We start from the raw sequence: 15,052 nt of genomic DNA, 5'->3' as shown, positions 1-15,052 counted from the left end.
AGGAAGAATTTTTAAATATTTTATCTGAACATAGAAAAAAATGACAGTTTATTTCTTGGTTCTATCTGTCTTTCAATAGATATAATTCAATAAATATATCTCTCTTAGATAGTTACAAGCAAATGGACAATAAACTGAGACCCCAATGGAGTAAAATAGACTGAATGGCATTTGGAAAACTACCCAGTGCTTTTAATGCCCCTAAATTTCTTTCTAAAATAAAGATCTATCTTTTTAATAAAAAGAAAATCTTCCAGTGATGCTGTATGAATGTGAATCATGAATTATCACTGAATTAAATTTGAAGGTTCATGTAAGGGCAATGGAAGATACATGAGTGTGTCTATATAGCTGGCGGCACAGTGTATAGAGCTAATGGGCGTGGAGTTAGGAAAACCTGAAGTCCAGCCTGAGACACTTACTATCTCCTTAACCTCAAGAAAGTCATTTAATATCTGCTTGTCATTTAATTAAAAGTCATTTAATCTCAGTTTTCTCATCTGTAAAATGGAAATAACTAAAAATACCTGCCACTGAAAGGGGTGTGGAAAATTGGCATACTAATACACTGTTGGAGTTGTGAACTGGTTCAATCATTCTGGAAAATAATTTGTAACTATGAGCAAAGGGCTATAAAACTGTGCCTACCCTTTGACCCAGCAATATTACTACTATATCTGTATCCCAAAGAGTTCAAAGCAAAGAGAAAAGGACTTACTTGGACAAAGAAACTTTTACATAGAGCAAGAAGAGATCAGATGATTTACTTAGTCACACAGCAAAACACCAGTCACAGATGGAACTTGAACGCACATCTTCCTGATTCTGAGACTGGCTATTAGTCCAATGTATTATGCTGCCTTTCATCTTTCATTAAATAATTCTCAAAAGTAACCCCATATTTTGGTCCAGTACTACAAGTTCTTCTTTTTATGTGGGGGACGTGGTAGTCTTGATGGCATACTATCCTTCATAGACCCTGAATTCATTTATTTTTTATTTTTTATTTAACTTTTAACATTCATTTTCACAAAATTTTGGGTTCCATATTTTCTCCCCTTTTGTCCCCTCCCCCCACCCCAAAACACCGAGCATTCTAATTGCCCCTATCACCAATCTGCCCTCTCTTCTATCATCCCTCTCTGCCCTTGTCTCCATCTTCTCTTTTGTCCTGTAGGGCCAAATAACTTTCTATGCCCGTTTACCTGTATTTCTTGTTTCCTAGTAGCAAGAACAGTACTCGACAGTTGTTCCTAAAACTTTGAGTTCCAACTTCTCTTCATCCCTCCCTTCCCACCCCTTCCCTTTGGAGGGCAAGCAATTCAACATAGGCCATATCTGTGTAGTTTTGCAAATGGCTTCCATAATAGTTGTGTTGTATAAGACTAACTATATTACCCTCCATCCTATCCTGTCCCCCATTGCTTCTATTCTCTCTTTTGATCCTGTCCCTCCCCATGAGTGTTGACCTCAAATTTCTCCCTCCTCCCCGTGCCCTCCCTTCCATCCTCCCCACCACCCTGCTTATCCCCTTATCCTCCACTTTCCTGTATTATAAGATAGGTTTTCATACCAAAATGAGTGTGCATTTTATTCCTTCCTTTAGTGGAATGTGATGAGAGTAAACTTCATGTTTTTCTCTCACCTCCCCTCTTTTTCCCTCCACTAAAAAGTCTTTTGCTTGCCTCTGTTATGAGAGATAATTTGCCCCATTCCATTTCTCCCTTTCTCCTGCCAATATATTTCTCTCTCACCACTTAATTTCATTTTTTTAAGATATGATCCCATCCTCTTCAATTCACTCTGTGCACTCTGTCTCTAAGTGTGTGTGTGTGTGTGTGTATGTGTGTGTGTGTGTGTGCATGTGTGTGTAATCCCACCCAGTACCCAGATACTGAAAAGTTTCAAGAGTTACAAATATTGTCTTTCCATGTAGGAATGTAAACAGTTCAACTTTAGTAAATACCTTATGACTTCTCTTTGCTGTTTACCTTTTCATGCTTCTCTTCATTCTTGTGTTTGAAAGTCAAATTTTCTTTTCAGCTCTGGTCTTTTCATCAAGAATGCTTGAAAGTCTTCCATTTCATTGAAAGACCAATTTTTCCCCTGAAGTATTATACTCAGTTTTGCTGGGTAGGTGATTCTTGGTTTTAGTCCTAGTTCCTTTGAATGCTGGAATACCATATTCCATGCCCTTTGATCCCTTAATGTAGAAGCTACTAGATCTTGTGTTATCCTGATTGTATTTCCACAATACTTGAATTGTTTCTTTCTAGCTGCTTGCAATATTTTCTCTTTGACCAGGGAACTCTGGAATTTGGCCACAATGTTCCTAGGAGTTTCTCTTTTTGGATCTTTTTCAGATGGTGATCTGTGGATTCCTTGAATACTTATTTTGCCCTCTGGTTCTAAAATCTCAGAGCAGTTTTCCTTGATAATTTCATGAAAGATGATGTCTAGGCTCTTTTTTTGATCATGGCTTTCAAGTAGTCCCATAATTTTTAAATTGTCTCTCCTGGATCTGTTCTCCAGGTCAGTTGTTTTTCCAATGAGATATTTCACATTATCTTCCAATTTTTCATTCTTTTGGTTTTGTTTTGTGATTTCTTGGTTTCTCATAAAGTCATTGGCCTCCATCTGTTCCATTCTAATTTTGAAAGCTCTTCAGTGAGCTTTTGAACCTCCTTTTCCATTTGGCTAATTCTGCTTTTGAAAGCATTCTTCTCCTCATTGGCTTTTTGAACCTCTTTTGCCAGTTGAGTTAGCCTATTTTTCAAGGTGTTATTTTCTTTAGCATTTTTTTGGGTCTCCTTTAGCAGGGTTTTGACCTGTTTTTCATGATTTACTTGCATCTCTCTCATTTCTCTTCCCAGTTTTTACTCCACCTCTCTTACATGATTTTCAAAATCCTTTTTGAGGTCTTCCATGGCCTGAGCCCATGGAATATTTATTTTGGATGTGTGGGATACAGAAGCCTTGACTTCTGTGTCTTTCCCTGATGGTAAGCATTGTTCTTCCTCATCAGAAAGGAAGGGAGGAAATATCTGTTCACCAAGAAAATAACCTTCTATGGTCTTATTTTTCTTCCCCCTTTTCTGGGTATTTTCCCAGCCAGTGATTTGATTTCTGAGTATTCTCTTCACCCCCACCTCGCCTCCAGATCCTCCCAGCCAGTGCTTGGGGTCTGAGATTCAAATGCGGCTTCCCAGCCTCAGGGCTTCAGCAGGGGTGGGGCTGCTATTCAGTGTGAGATCAAGTTCTGGTGTTCAGGTGAGGGCAGGGCCACCTCACGGGTTCAATTACCTCAGGAGGTTTGTGCAGAGACCTTCAACAATGGATCCAGGCTTCTGCCTGCTTGGGGAGCCCCTGTCTGGTACCCCCTCCACTGCTGCCTCCCAAGGGGGCCTGAGTTATGGGGGCACCCCACTCCCCTCTCAGCAAGCCGAGAAGATTCCATCCCTGAAGCCTGGTCGGATCCACTCCTCTCGATGCTGCACAACCAAGGCAGGGCTGGGCTGGGCTCTGGTCCGGGGAGCGACGGACCTTTTGTGAGAGGTTTTCAGGGCTTTCTGAAACAGAAATCTCCTCTGCTCCATTGTTCTGTGGCTTCTGCTGCTCCAGAATTTGTTGAGAGTTCTTTTTTACAGATGTTTGGGTTCAGAGCTAGCGTATGTGTGTCTTTGTACTCTGCCATCTTGGCTCTGCCCCCCGAATTCATTTTTAGTGTACTATTTCTTAATTCTTATATTAACTCAATGAAATTCAATAAGGATATGTTAATTACACTGTGATACCCTGTGGATACAGAAACTAACAGAACAAAATCAGTCATGTTCTTAAGAAGCTTAGATTTTACTGGAGGAGGATTAAAAAAATTACACAGATAAATGCATATAAATAATTTTAGGAAAAACGCAGCATGATAACAGCGAAAAACCCTTTGCCATCACACAACCTAGATTCCAATCCTGGCTTTCCTGTTAACTACCTCTATGAACCATTTGTTTGTCTGAATCTCACTTAATTATCTACAAAATCAGGGCATTAGACTATGCGACTTCAGATGTCCCTTTTATCTGAAAGTTTGATACCACTAACATTTTATTGGGGAAGAATTCATAGAGGAGGTTATACCTGAGCTGGACCTTAGAGAAAGATAAGAGAGACTGAAGTGAAAAGTAAGGTTATACATTCATTGAAGGAAGGCTTGCGTATGTGGCAAGGCTGTCTTGATCTGAGTCTGAGGGAGGCCAGAATAGAAACATCTTTAGCATCTCCACCCTAATTCTTCTCCAAGACAGACTTTAACTCCTGACAGGAAAAGAAGGAGGAGATTATTGAGGGAGGCCAGTTATTCTATTCTCTTCATAGAGTGGAACAACCAGGCTAGAATTATATTGATTACCTACCTCTTCTTTTAAATATTATGAGAGTAGAGGATTTAGTTTTTAGGTTTAAGTTAAACTCCTGGTCTCTATTTCTTAATGGGAAAAGAAGGGCCTCAGGCTTTACATATCCATGCATAACTTACTTCCCACTCAATACCAGTTCCACAGTGAACACACATAGCAAAGAAACCCATCCAAGTGTATGCAAAAGGGAAATTAGAAAAAATATATGAGCGTACATATCAGATAATAAAAAAATGAAGAAGTTTTCCCACTGGGATGGGAGTAAAGGTGGTGGTGGTGAGAGAGAAAGAGAGAGAGAGAGAGAGAGAGAGAGAAAGAGAGAGAGAGAGAGAATCAGTCCCTCACTTCACCTAAGGGAAAAATTCCTCAGTTTCTAATGTAGCCAGCTAGCAACAGGGACATGATCAAAGTTCTACATGCTGAATTCTTCCCGGAGTAATTTTCTCTTCAGTGATATCAAGAGAGGTTGGCATTCCCTGTGTCTTTTCTCTTGATGGAAGCTAGAAGCACCCACAAAGAACCTAGTGAATCTGAAGAGACTGAAGAGATCTCTCTTCTCTCTGCTCCATGCCATAACTCCCTTCTATCTCCCATATAGTCATGGGGCATTGATCTCCACCAATGAGAAAAGAAAGTTGTAACTATGAGCTTTGGGACTTGGGTTATATGTAAATTTCCAGAAGTGGAAAAAACTTAAACCTTTCTTACTAATAATCTTGCTCTTCTACTTAATATACCATATATACTATATAGTTCACTACTGACTATTTGAGTAAGACTGGCAGCTACATACTCTATTGTGGCTATGTTCATCATAGCTCTTTCCAAGCTAACAAGTTCATCTTGTCATGCCTAGAAATTCCTCCACTCCACAGTAATTGGAAATCCCTCTTCAAAATGCAGCCGGAATGTTTCGTCAACATCAGATCTAGGCTGAGGTGCCTCAAGTGCTATTTCTGATATATACTGGCAATGTGACTGGGAGAATCCTGAATTCAAAGGCTAACTCTTTGAGATTCTAAGTTGTAAAGTCTTACAAGTGATCTGCATTTGTTCAGTGAGTTTCCTCATTTAAGAATTCCTGTAACAAGAAAGCATAGATGCAGTCCCTATCTTTATCATCCTGAGAAAGGTGTAAGATCCATGATTTCATTGGCTTCTGTGCTCCATTTGAGCATGCTTTTTTAAAAGTTTAATTGAAGGTTTATTTCTTTGGGAGAGCTTTTCCAGATTTAAATCGACTTCCATTAATGTCAGAATGAGAAGTATTTTCTGTTTTCTATAATAGTACCTCAAAATTGTGTAGAACATTACAGATTATAAAGTGATTTTTGAATATCTTGTCCCGTTTGTTCCCAAACACACATGCATACACAAAAAAATAACAAATTAAAAATTCCAACAATTATTTTTCTTCAAATTTTTCAAAAAGAAAAACTGAGACCCTTTCACAGAGGTAGGATCTATTTATATGGTACTTTAATACTAAAGCTGCTTTAATGATAAAAAAAATCAAGAGGAAGAAGGAAATAATATCTATCCAAAATTTTCAAAGATTAAAAACTTCACTTGGGATATATCTAATAAATGACAGAACTGGGACTCTAATCCAGGTTTCACAATTTCAAGATCAGCAATTTTCCCTCCCATTACATCTCATTGACTCACATGCCTATATTTTCTTTCATCTTTCTACATGTGTTTATCCTTCCTTGTTTGGTTTATGAGATATTTTCAGGATGGGGACTGTGTGTAACTAAATTCATAGAAACTTATAACTATGTCCTTGCTTGAAAGAAATTCATTGTGAAAAATGACAAAAAGTTGAGTATAGATGGTAAAATTCAGGAGGACAAGATCTATTTTGGTCTGTAGTCAATAATCACTCCTGTCCAATAGAATTCCATTAATTTCATAAATGCCCTCAATAATTGATTGAAAATAATATTGGCAGATTAATTATATCCAAGAAGAACTTTAGCAAGTAATCATTTTCTAATGCCCAAAGTTTTGACAGAGGTAAAGGTTTTCATATGGAGGGGCATTTCAATGCTGAGAAAGTTTGACCCTCATTGGAAGCTGTCTTTCTGGGAATGGTCTTATTTGCTTGTCAACAAAAAACAGCTGTTGCTGAGAACTGATGAATCTTTTACAGTGATTTCTGTGTGGGATATGTGGTAGGTGGCTAACACAATATAATATGTTTCTAAAGTAAAACAGCATCAGGGCCAAGTACATATCCCAATAATAAATGCCATATTTCTAAGAACAGTGCTTTTTTTGACAGATGCAGACATAGTATGGTATGGATGGTTATAATTGTTTTAAAGAATGATATGCCCATAAAGGTTGGCTAGGTTTTCTGCAAGCTGAAAATTTGAAATGTATTTCTTCCCATAACTTTGACATTTGGTATTTGAATTCAATATTTAATATGAAACTATAGTAGAATAGGATTTTATTCTTCATAATACCTTCTTCAAATTATGGTAATTCTAGTTGACGCTATTTTCTTTTAATTCCACTTTCGTGATACACATTGAAGAAGTATGGCATAATGGGATGTATGCAGGCTTACTTGAAATCATGAATTACTTATGTTCTGAATTCATGGTTCTGCCACATAGAAGCTGTGTAATTCTGAGCAAATCACTCCATTTTCTGTGCCATGGTTTCCTCACTGACTAAATAGGCATAATGTAGCTTGCATTATCTACTTCACATGATTATGCAAAAAGCATTTTATGAACTATAAAGTACTGCATAGATGAGAATTACATATATTTTTTCAACTTAATAGCCAAGGTTAAAAATGAAAAGTTTAATATAAATGTATTATAGTATTTTAGCTATTGATTTTAATAAGAGTTGACAGTTTTGGGGTGGGAAAAAAACTTTTCACTATAGGAGTTCAAAATAGGCAAACAGGATTTGTTTCATGAATTTTTCATTACTAACTAAAAAGTTAGTTAAGTATTAAAAGTATGTCAGAGAGTGGCAATAACTCTCCATAATTTTCCTCATTACAATGAATGGATATAGAATTTTCATCTCTAGTTGACTTTTACAAAATTAATGTTGTTCCTACAGTTAGGGAAAGAAAATATAAATTTCTAACATTTAACTACAAGTACATAAAAGAAATCATAAGTTAGAAACAACCTATATGTAGTATAACTCTACTCTGTTTTCTTACTTCAATTATAACACCCTTCTTTATGTAAAATATTTCTAACAAAATTAATATTTTCCACAAAATAGCATATGAAATTGGAAGAAAATAAATAAAAATGCACCTATGAAGTGTTATTTTTTAATATGCACCTGTGACTAAAATCCTCTAAAAATCATCATGCATATAATAAGATCAATTTCTGTCATTAAGTTTTTTAATGTTTATTTATTTTTAGTTTTCAACATTCATTTCCACAAAATTTTGATTCACAAACTTTCTCCCCATCTCTCTCCTCCCCCCATCCCAAAATGCCACTCATTCTGATTACCTTTTCCCGCAATCTGCCCTCCCTTCTATCACACCCCTCCCTTCCCTTATCCCTATATTCTCTCTTTTCTTGTTGGGCAAGGTAGATTTCTGTGCCCCATTACCTGTATTTCTTATTTCCCAGGAGTATGCAAAAACAGTCCTCAACATTTGTTCCTAAAACTTTGAGTTCCAACTTCTCTCCCTTCCTCCCTCCCCACCTATCCCCACTGAGGAGAAAAATTCAATATAGGCTATATATGTGTAGCTTTGTGAAAGACTTCCATAATAGTCATGTTGTATAAGACTAATTATATATTTCCCTCCATCCTATCCTGCCCCCTATTTATTCTATTCTCTCTTCTGACCTTGTCCTTCCCCAAAAGTGTTTACTTGTAGTTACTCCCTCCTCCCACTTTCCCGCTCCCTTCTATCATCCCCCCGCCCCGCTTATCCCCTTCTCCCCTATGTTCCTGTAGTGTAAGATCGATTTTCATACCAAATTGAGTGTTCATGTTATTTTCTCCTTAAGCCAAATGTGATGAGAGTAAGCTTCACTTTTTCCCTCTCACCTCCCCCCCTTCCCCTCCAACGAAAATGTTTTTTCTTGCCTCTTTAATGAGAGATAATTTGCCCCATTCAATTTCTCCCTTTCTGCTCCCAATATATTACTCTCTCACCCCCTAATTTTATTTTTTTAGATATGATTCCTTCTTATTCAACTCACCCTGTGCTCTCTGTCTATACACACACACACACACACACACACACACACACACGTGTGTGTGTGTGTGTGTGTGTGTGTGTGTATAATCCCTCCAACTACCCAAATACTGAGAAGTTTCAAGAGTTACAAATATTATCTTTCCATGTAGGAATGATGATCTCTATACAATTTCTGGTGGCAACATACAACTCTTATATTACCAACCTCAAACCTTCCTTTTCTGTAAAGAGAACTTCACAATTTGGCCATTAGTTGGAGTCTTCTTGTCATCATCTTATTGGGTGAGTTTCTAGAGCCATAGCTTGTAGAGGCCTTTTGCATTCTCCTCTTGATTAATTACCCATTCCAGAGGCGCTAACAGACATAAGTCAATATCGATTGTTACCTTTTACTATTGCTCTCTGAATTGGAATCTCTGGTATCAGGACATTGGAGTGAAGAGCCTTTCATATTGTGTTTCTGGTTAGAAAACTTTAGAAAGTAAATGTTAAGACTTGCATTGCACCAATTGGGGATATTGAATAAATTGTGGCATATGATTGTAATAGAATGTTAAAGTTTCCTTTATTTTTCTTGGTTTTTTGTAACATGACTGAAATGAAAACATGTTTTGCATGATTTTACATCTACAATTAACAGTATATTGCTTGACTTCACAATGGGAGGAATAATGGCTAGAGGGAGAGAGAGAATTTGAAAGTAACAGCTAAAAATAATTTTTAAAACCAATAACCATATTGTTTTTTTCTAAAATAAATTGAAAAAGTACTTCCATTAAAGAAGTATCAATTGCTCTAACAGTGTTTTTTCCATTAAGGTTTGGTTTCAGAATGACAATAGTTCCTCTACAATAAATACTAGTAGCTTTTTACCCTTGTTGATAATATTTTACTTACCTGTTTGCTACCTGCTTGTCAGAATTCCTTTGTGGTTTCATTCTATTCAAGCTCAAAATCCTCAGGCTCTATTTTTCTTTGATGCAAATTCAGAATTTTACATTGACTGAGTTCTAGTCATCTTCTCATTTTTATGAAATTCAAATAGAAATGATAGAAGGACAAATTGCTACTTTGGCTATTATTAGTTAAATGTTCTAGACAATGAAATGAGTATTGGAAGATAAGCTTGGAATAGTTTCAGTAGCAAACAGGATAGTATGATTAGCATACTAATCTGGCTACCATTTGATTTTAATTTCATCAAGTAGGTCTCTAGAATTTGAAAGCTTTTAATTTAATATAATTGAAGATTGCTTTTAGCATGACAACATCTAAACTTTATTCTTAAATTTTTATGGATAATTATTATTTCTGGGCTGTTGCCTGCAGCAATTTTATCTGTAATGACACTTTCATTACAGTATCATTCACATGTTTAGTTTTCAAGGATAGTATGGAGTTTATTTTGCAGTGCAAGATTTTTTTTTAATCTATTAGTTCAAAAAGATGTTAAGCTTCTCGGTATATAATTCTAGTCACTTGATAATGTCCTTTTATGACTACCCAGTATGTATTAAGTATGTAACCTTTGTTATAGTTTCAATTTCATTCCATTCCATAGTCTAAATGAATCAGTAAATCTTGGCTTTATAAGAATATAGTTCTTCTATAATTGCTAGAGGTGTTGGCATAAACCTGAAACATTACCATGAACACTTCCATTTCTATTAAAGAAAACTGTATAATAGTCATTTGTATGACACTTCATTGTCAACATGTAGTTGGTTGAATTTATGTGGATATTGTTCAGAGAAGTCCTTTTGGTTTCCAACTCTTCCAACAACCTTCTATGAATCCAATGGTATCTTCCTTCTGTCAGCCTTTACTTTTGCCTTTTGAAGTGTTCCAGAAGTTCATGTTACAAAAATGCTTCTGAAAGTTTTTTTTTATATTGTTATCATGTTTTCTGAAAAAAAAAATAAATCTGTTAATTCTTTCTTCTTTTTGATGAGGAAAGTTTATACTTCCATTGCTACCTTGAGATGATAAACTCTATATTTCATTAATGTTGTGCAAATTTCAGCAGAGCCAAGAAGACACAGTAGACAGCAACCAAGGTGAACTATATCAATGCTTTCCTACAAACAATGTTAAAATAACATCTCAAATCAAACTTTGGAGGGCAGAGATAACAAAAGGTAAGATTGAGACATATTTTCAGTCAAACACAATTTAGGAGGTTTGCAGGAGAGGTCTGTGACACCAGGATGGAGACCTGTCCAGAGCACATGTATGTGGTGGCTGCATGTGCAGCAGACCTTGCAAGTGATAGCACCAACAGCAGCTTTGAGATCTCTCAGTCCAGAGAGATAACCCAACAACATGGGTTGGAAAACTAATAGGAAAGAGATTATAGACAACCCTTTGCTGCCACTGGGCACAGCTGGTGGTAATTTGCAAGTCTATTGCCCAAAACAAGTTCTGGGTCCCAGTTATAGAGCAGAGGTGAGTACTTGTAGTTAGTCATAAGACAGCTGAAGCCCTGATCTCAGTTCCAAGGAAGAAAGGAATACTATGGCTTGTAGTACTGTAGTACTTGTAGTACTTTCCCTTAAGGAAAGCAGACCTGATCAGGCCACAGTTCCTGGGTCAGGAGGAAAGCTAGTGTTTTAGGCTGGAGGTGAGTAAGGGCCCTTCCTGGTAAAGACCGGAGCATAGATGAGGAACACAGTGATCATGCTTTTCCCTGCATCACATCACAATGGAAGCCCCAACAATTTGCAGACCTCCTTGAATGAACTTTGAAAACAGCAGCATGACAAAGACAAGTTTGGGACAGTGCATCCCCAATACCAGGTGGGCAGAACCCAAAGGTAACATGATATTAGAAGCCAAAAAATAGACTGGAAGAATGAACAAACAACAATAAAAGTATTTGACCATAAAAGATATTATGATGGATGAGAAAACCAAGGCACAAACTCAGAGGAAGAAAACAACTTGAAAAGAGCTACAAACAAAGCCTCAAAGAAAAATGCTAACTGGACCCATGCCCAACAAAAATTCCTGGAGGAACTAAAGAAAAATTTGTGTGAGAGTGGGAAAATGGGGTGGAGGGAATGAAAGTAAGGCAAGAAAATTATGAAAAGAGAATTAACAGCTTAGGAAAAGAAGCACAAAATATACTGATGAAAATACCTCAAAAAGCAGAATTGGACCAAATGAGAATAAAGGTACAAAAGCTCAATGAAGAAAATAATTCCTTAAAAATTTGAATGGGACAACTGGGAGGTAATGACTCCATGATATGTCAAGAAACAATAAAATAAAGTTAAAACAGGAAGAACAAGAAGAAAAAAGAATTAGAAGGAAAGAAATGTCATTGGAAAAAATTACCTTGAAAATAGATTGAGCAGAATTTAATAATCATTGGACTACCTGAAAACTATAAAAAAAAAAAAAATCATGACGTATTTCAAAGAACTATCAAGAAAAGCTGTCTAAATATCTTATATTCAGAGAGTGGAACAGAAATTGAAAGAATCCATTAATCACTTCTTTAAAAAGATACCAAAATGAAAACTCTCAGAAATATTATTTTCAAATCCAGAACCCTAAGGTTAAGGAGAAAATACTGCAAGCAGCCAGGAAGAAATAATTCAAATATCATGGATCTGTAGTTAGAATCACATCACACAAGATTTAGTAAATCAAAGTAGTACAGGGGTCGAAATATGATATCCAAAAAACTAAGGATCTGAGATTACAATCAATAATCACTTACCCAGAAAAACTGAGTATAATTATTTAGGAGGGGAAGTGGAGATTTATTGAAATACAGTACTTTCAAGCATTTCTGACAAAAAGATCAAAGATGACAAGAAAATTTGACATTGAAGAGGGAATTCTACTACTCACAGATTCTGGGCAGAAAAGTTTCTGGTTGCTCCCAGATCAGTGTACAGCCTTGATTGTGCCACCTTGGAGGAACTGAGATCTTCCAGGTCCCCAGACTATACCCTAATTTTCACAAAGGACCCGAAAGTCCACTAACTGGTTGGAAAAATGCTCAAAAAAGGGAAAAAAGATAAGACTATGGGAGGTTACTTTCTTGGTGAACAGGTATTTTCTTCCATCCTTTTGGATGAGGAAGAACAATGCTTAGCCGCAAGGGAAGACATAAAAGTCAAGGTTTCTGCATCACGAATATCCAAAATAAATAGGCAATGGTCTCAGGCCATGGAAGAACTCAAAAAGGATTTGGAAAATCAAGTAAGAGAGGTAGAAGAAAAATTCAGAAGAGAAATGAGAGAGATGCAAGAAAATCATGAAAAGCAAGTCAACAGCTTGTTAAAGGAAACCCCAAAAAATACCGAAGAAAATAACACCTATAAAAATAGGTTAACTCAACTGGCATAGGAGGTTCAAAAAACCAATGAGGAGAAGAATGTTTTAAAAAGCGGAATTAGCCAAATGGAAAAGTAGGTTCAGAAGCTCACTGAAGAAAATAGATCTTTAAAAATTAGAATGGAACAGATGGAAGGTAAGGACTTTATGAGAAACCAAGAAATTATAAAATAAAACCAAAAGAATGAAAAAATGGAAGATAATATGAAATATCTCATTGGAGAAACAACTGACCTGGAAAACAGATCTAAGAGAGACAATTTATAAATTTTGGAAATACCTGGAAGCCATGATAAAAAAAAAGAACCTAGACATCATCTCTCATGAGATTGTCAAGGAAAATTGTCCTGATATTCTAGAACCAGAGGGCAAAATAAACAGTGAAAAATCCATGATTACCTCCTGAAGGAGATTCAAAAAGAGAAACTCTTAGGAACATTGTAGCCAAATTCCAGAGTTCTCAGGTGAAGGAGAAAATATTGCAAGCAGATAGAAACAATTCAAGTATTGTGGAAATACAATCAGGATAACACAAGATCTAACATTTTCTATATTAAGAGATTGAAGGGCTTGGAATATGATATTCCAGAAGTCAAAGGAACTAGGATTAAAACCAACAATCACCTACCCATAAAAATTGAGTATAATACTTTAGGGGAAAAAATAGTCATTCAATGAAATAGAGGACTTTCAAGCATTCTTTATGAAAAGATCAGAACCACAAAGAAAATTTGACTTTCAAACACAAGAATCAAGAGAAGAATGAAAAGGTAAACAGGAAAGAGAAATCACAAGGAACTTGAACAGTTTGCATTTCTACATGGAAAGATAATATTTGCAACTCTTGAAACTTTTCTCAGTATGGTGGGATTATACAGAGAGAGAGAGACAGAGAGAGAGAGAGAGAGAGAGAGAGAGAGACAGAGAGACAAAGACAGAGACAGAGAGACAGATAGAGAGAGAGAGAGACAGAGAGAGACAGAGAGAGACAGAGAGAGAGCGAGCATAGTGTAGTTGAATAGGAAGGGATTATATCTAAAAATAAAAAATTATGAGAGATGAAATGAGAGAGTAATATATTGGGAGGAGAATGGGAGAAATGGATTGGAGCAAATTATCTCTCATAAAAGAGGCAAGAAAAAGCTTTTTCAGTGGAGGGTAAAAGGAGGGAGGTGAGAAGGAAAAAGTGAAGCTTACTTTCATCACATTTGAGTCAAGGAAGGAATAACATGTACACTCAATTTGATATGAAAACCTATCTTACACTACAGGAAAGTAGTGGAGAAGGGGATAAACAAGATGGAGGGGGTATGATGGAAGGGAGGGCAAATGGGAGGAGGGAGTAATAAGAAGTAAACACTCTTTTTGAGGGACAAGGTCAAAAGAGAGAATAGAAGAAATGAGGGGCAGGATAGGATGGAGGGAAATATAGTTAGTTTTACAGAACATGACTATTATGGAATTTGCAAAATTACACATATATAGCCTATATTGGATTGCTTGCTTTCTCAGTGGGGATGAGTCGGGATGGAGGAAGGAAGAGAAGTTGGAACTCAAAGTTTTAGGAACAAATGTTGAGAAAAAAAGAAAAAAAATGAAAATTGGACATTGAAACTCAAGACTTAAGAGAAACATAAAACGATAAACATGAAAGAGAAATCATAAGAAACTCATTGCATTTAAACTGCTAACATTGCCACATGGAAAGATAGGGCCTGTAACTCATAAGGGTGGTATCAGTACTAGGGCAGGAAGAAGGAATTGACATAGACAGAGGGCATGAGTTTGAACAGATTATTTTGAGATGATGTCCCCAAAAAAAAGAATGAGAAAGGAATCCATAGGAGGGAGAAGTAGAATGGAGATTTTTTTTTTTCTCACATGAAAGAGGCATAGAAGAAAAAGCTTTTACAGTGGCAGAGAAAATGGTCGGGGTGTTGGACAATTCTTGAATCCCACTCTCGTTGGAATTGGTTCAAAGAGGGAAGAAAATATAGACATACTCTCTGGGACTCAGAAATCTATCTCACTCAATATAGAAATAGGAGGGGAAAGGAATTAGAGAGATGGAGAGACTAGAAAAATA

Source organism: Notamacropus eugenii, chromosome 4, assembly GCF_028372415.1.
Source record: "Notamacropus eugenii isolate mMacEug1 chromosome 4, mMacEug1.pri_v2, whole genome shotgun sequence".
Taxonomy (NCBI): domain Eukaryota; kingdom Metazoa; phylum Chordata; class Mammalia; order Diprotodontia; family Macropodidae; genus Notamacropus; species Notamacropus eugenii.
The sequence above is the reverse complement of the archived record's forward strand: the minus strand, read 5'-3'. Positions refer to the sequence as shown.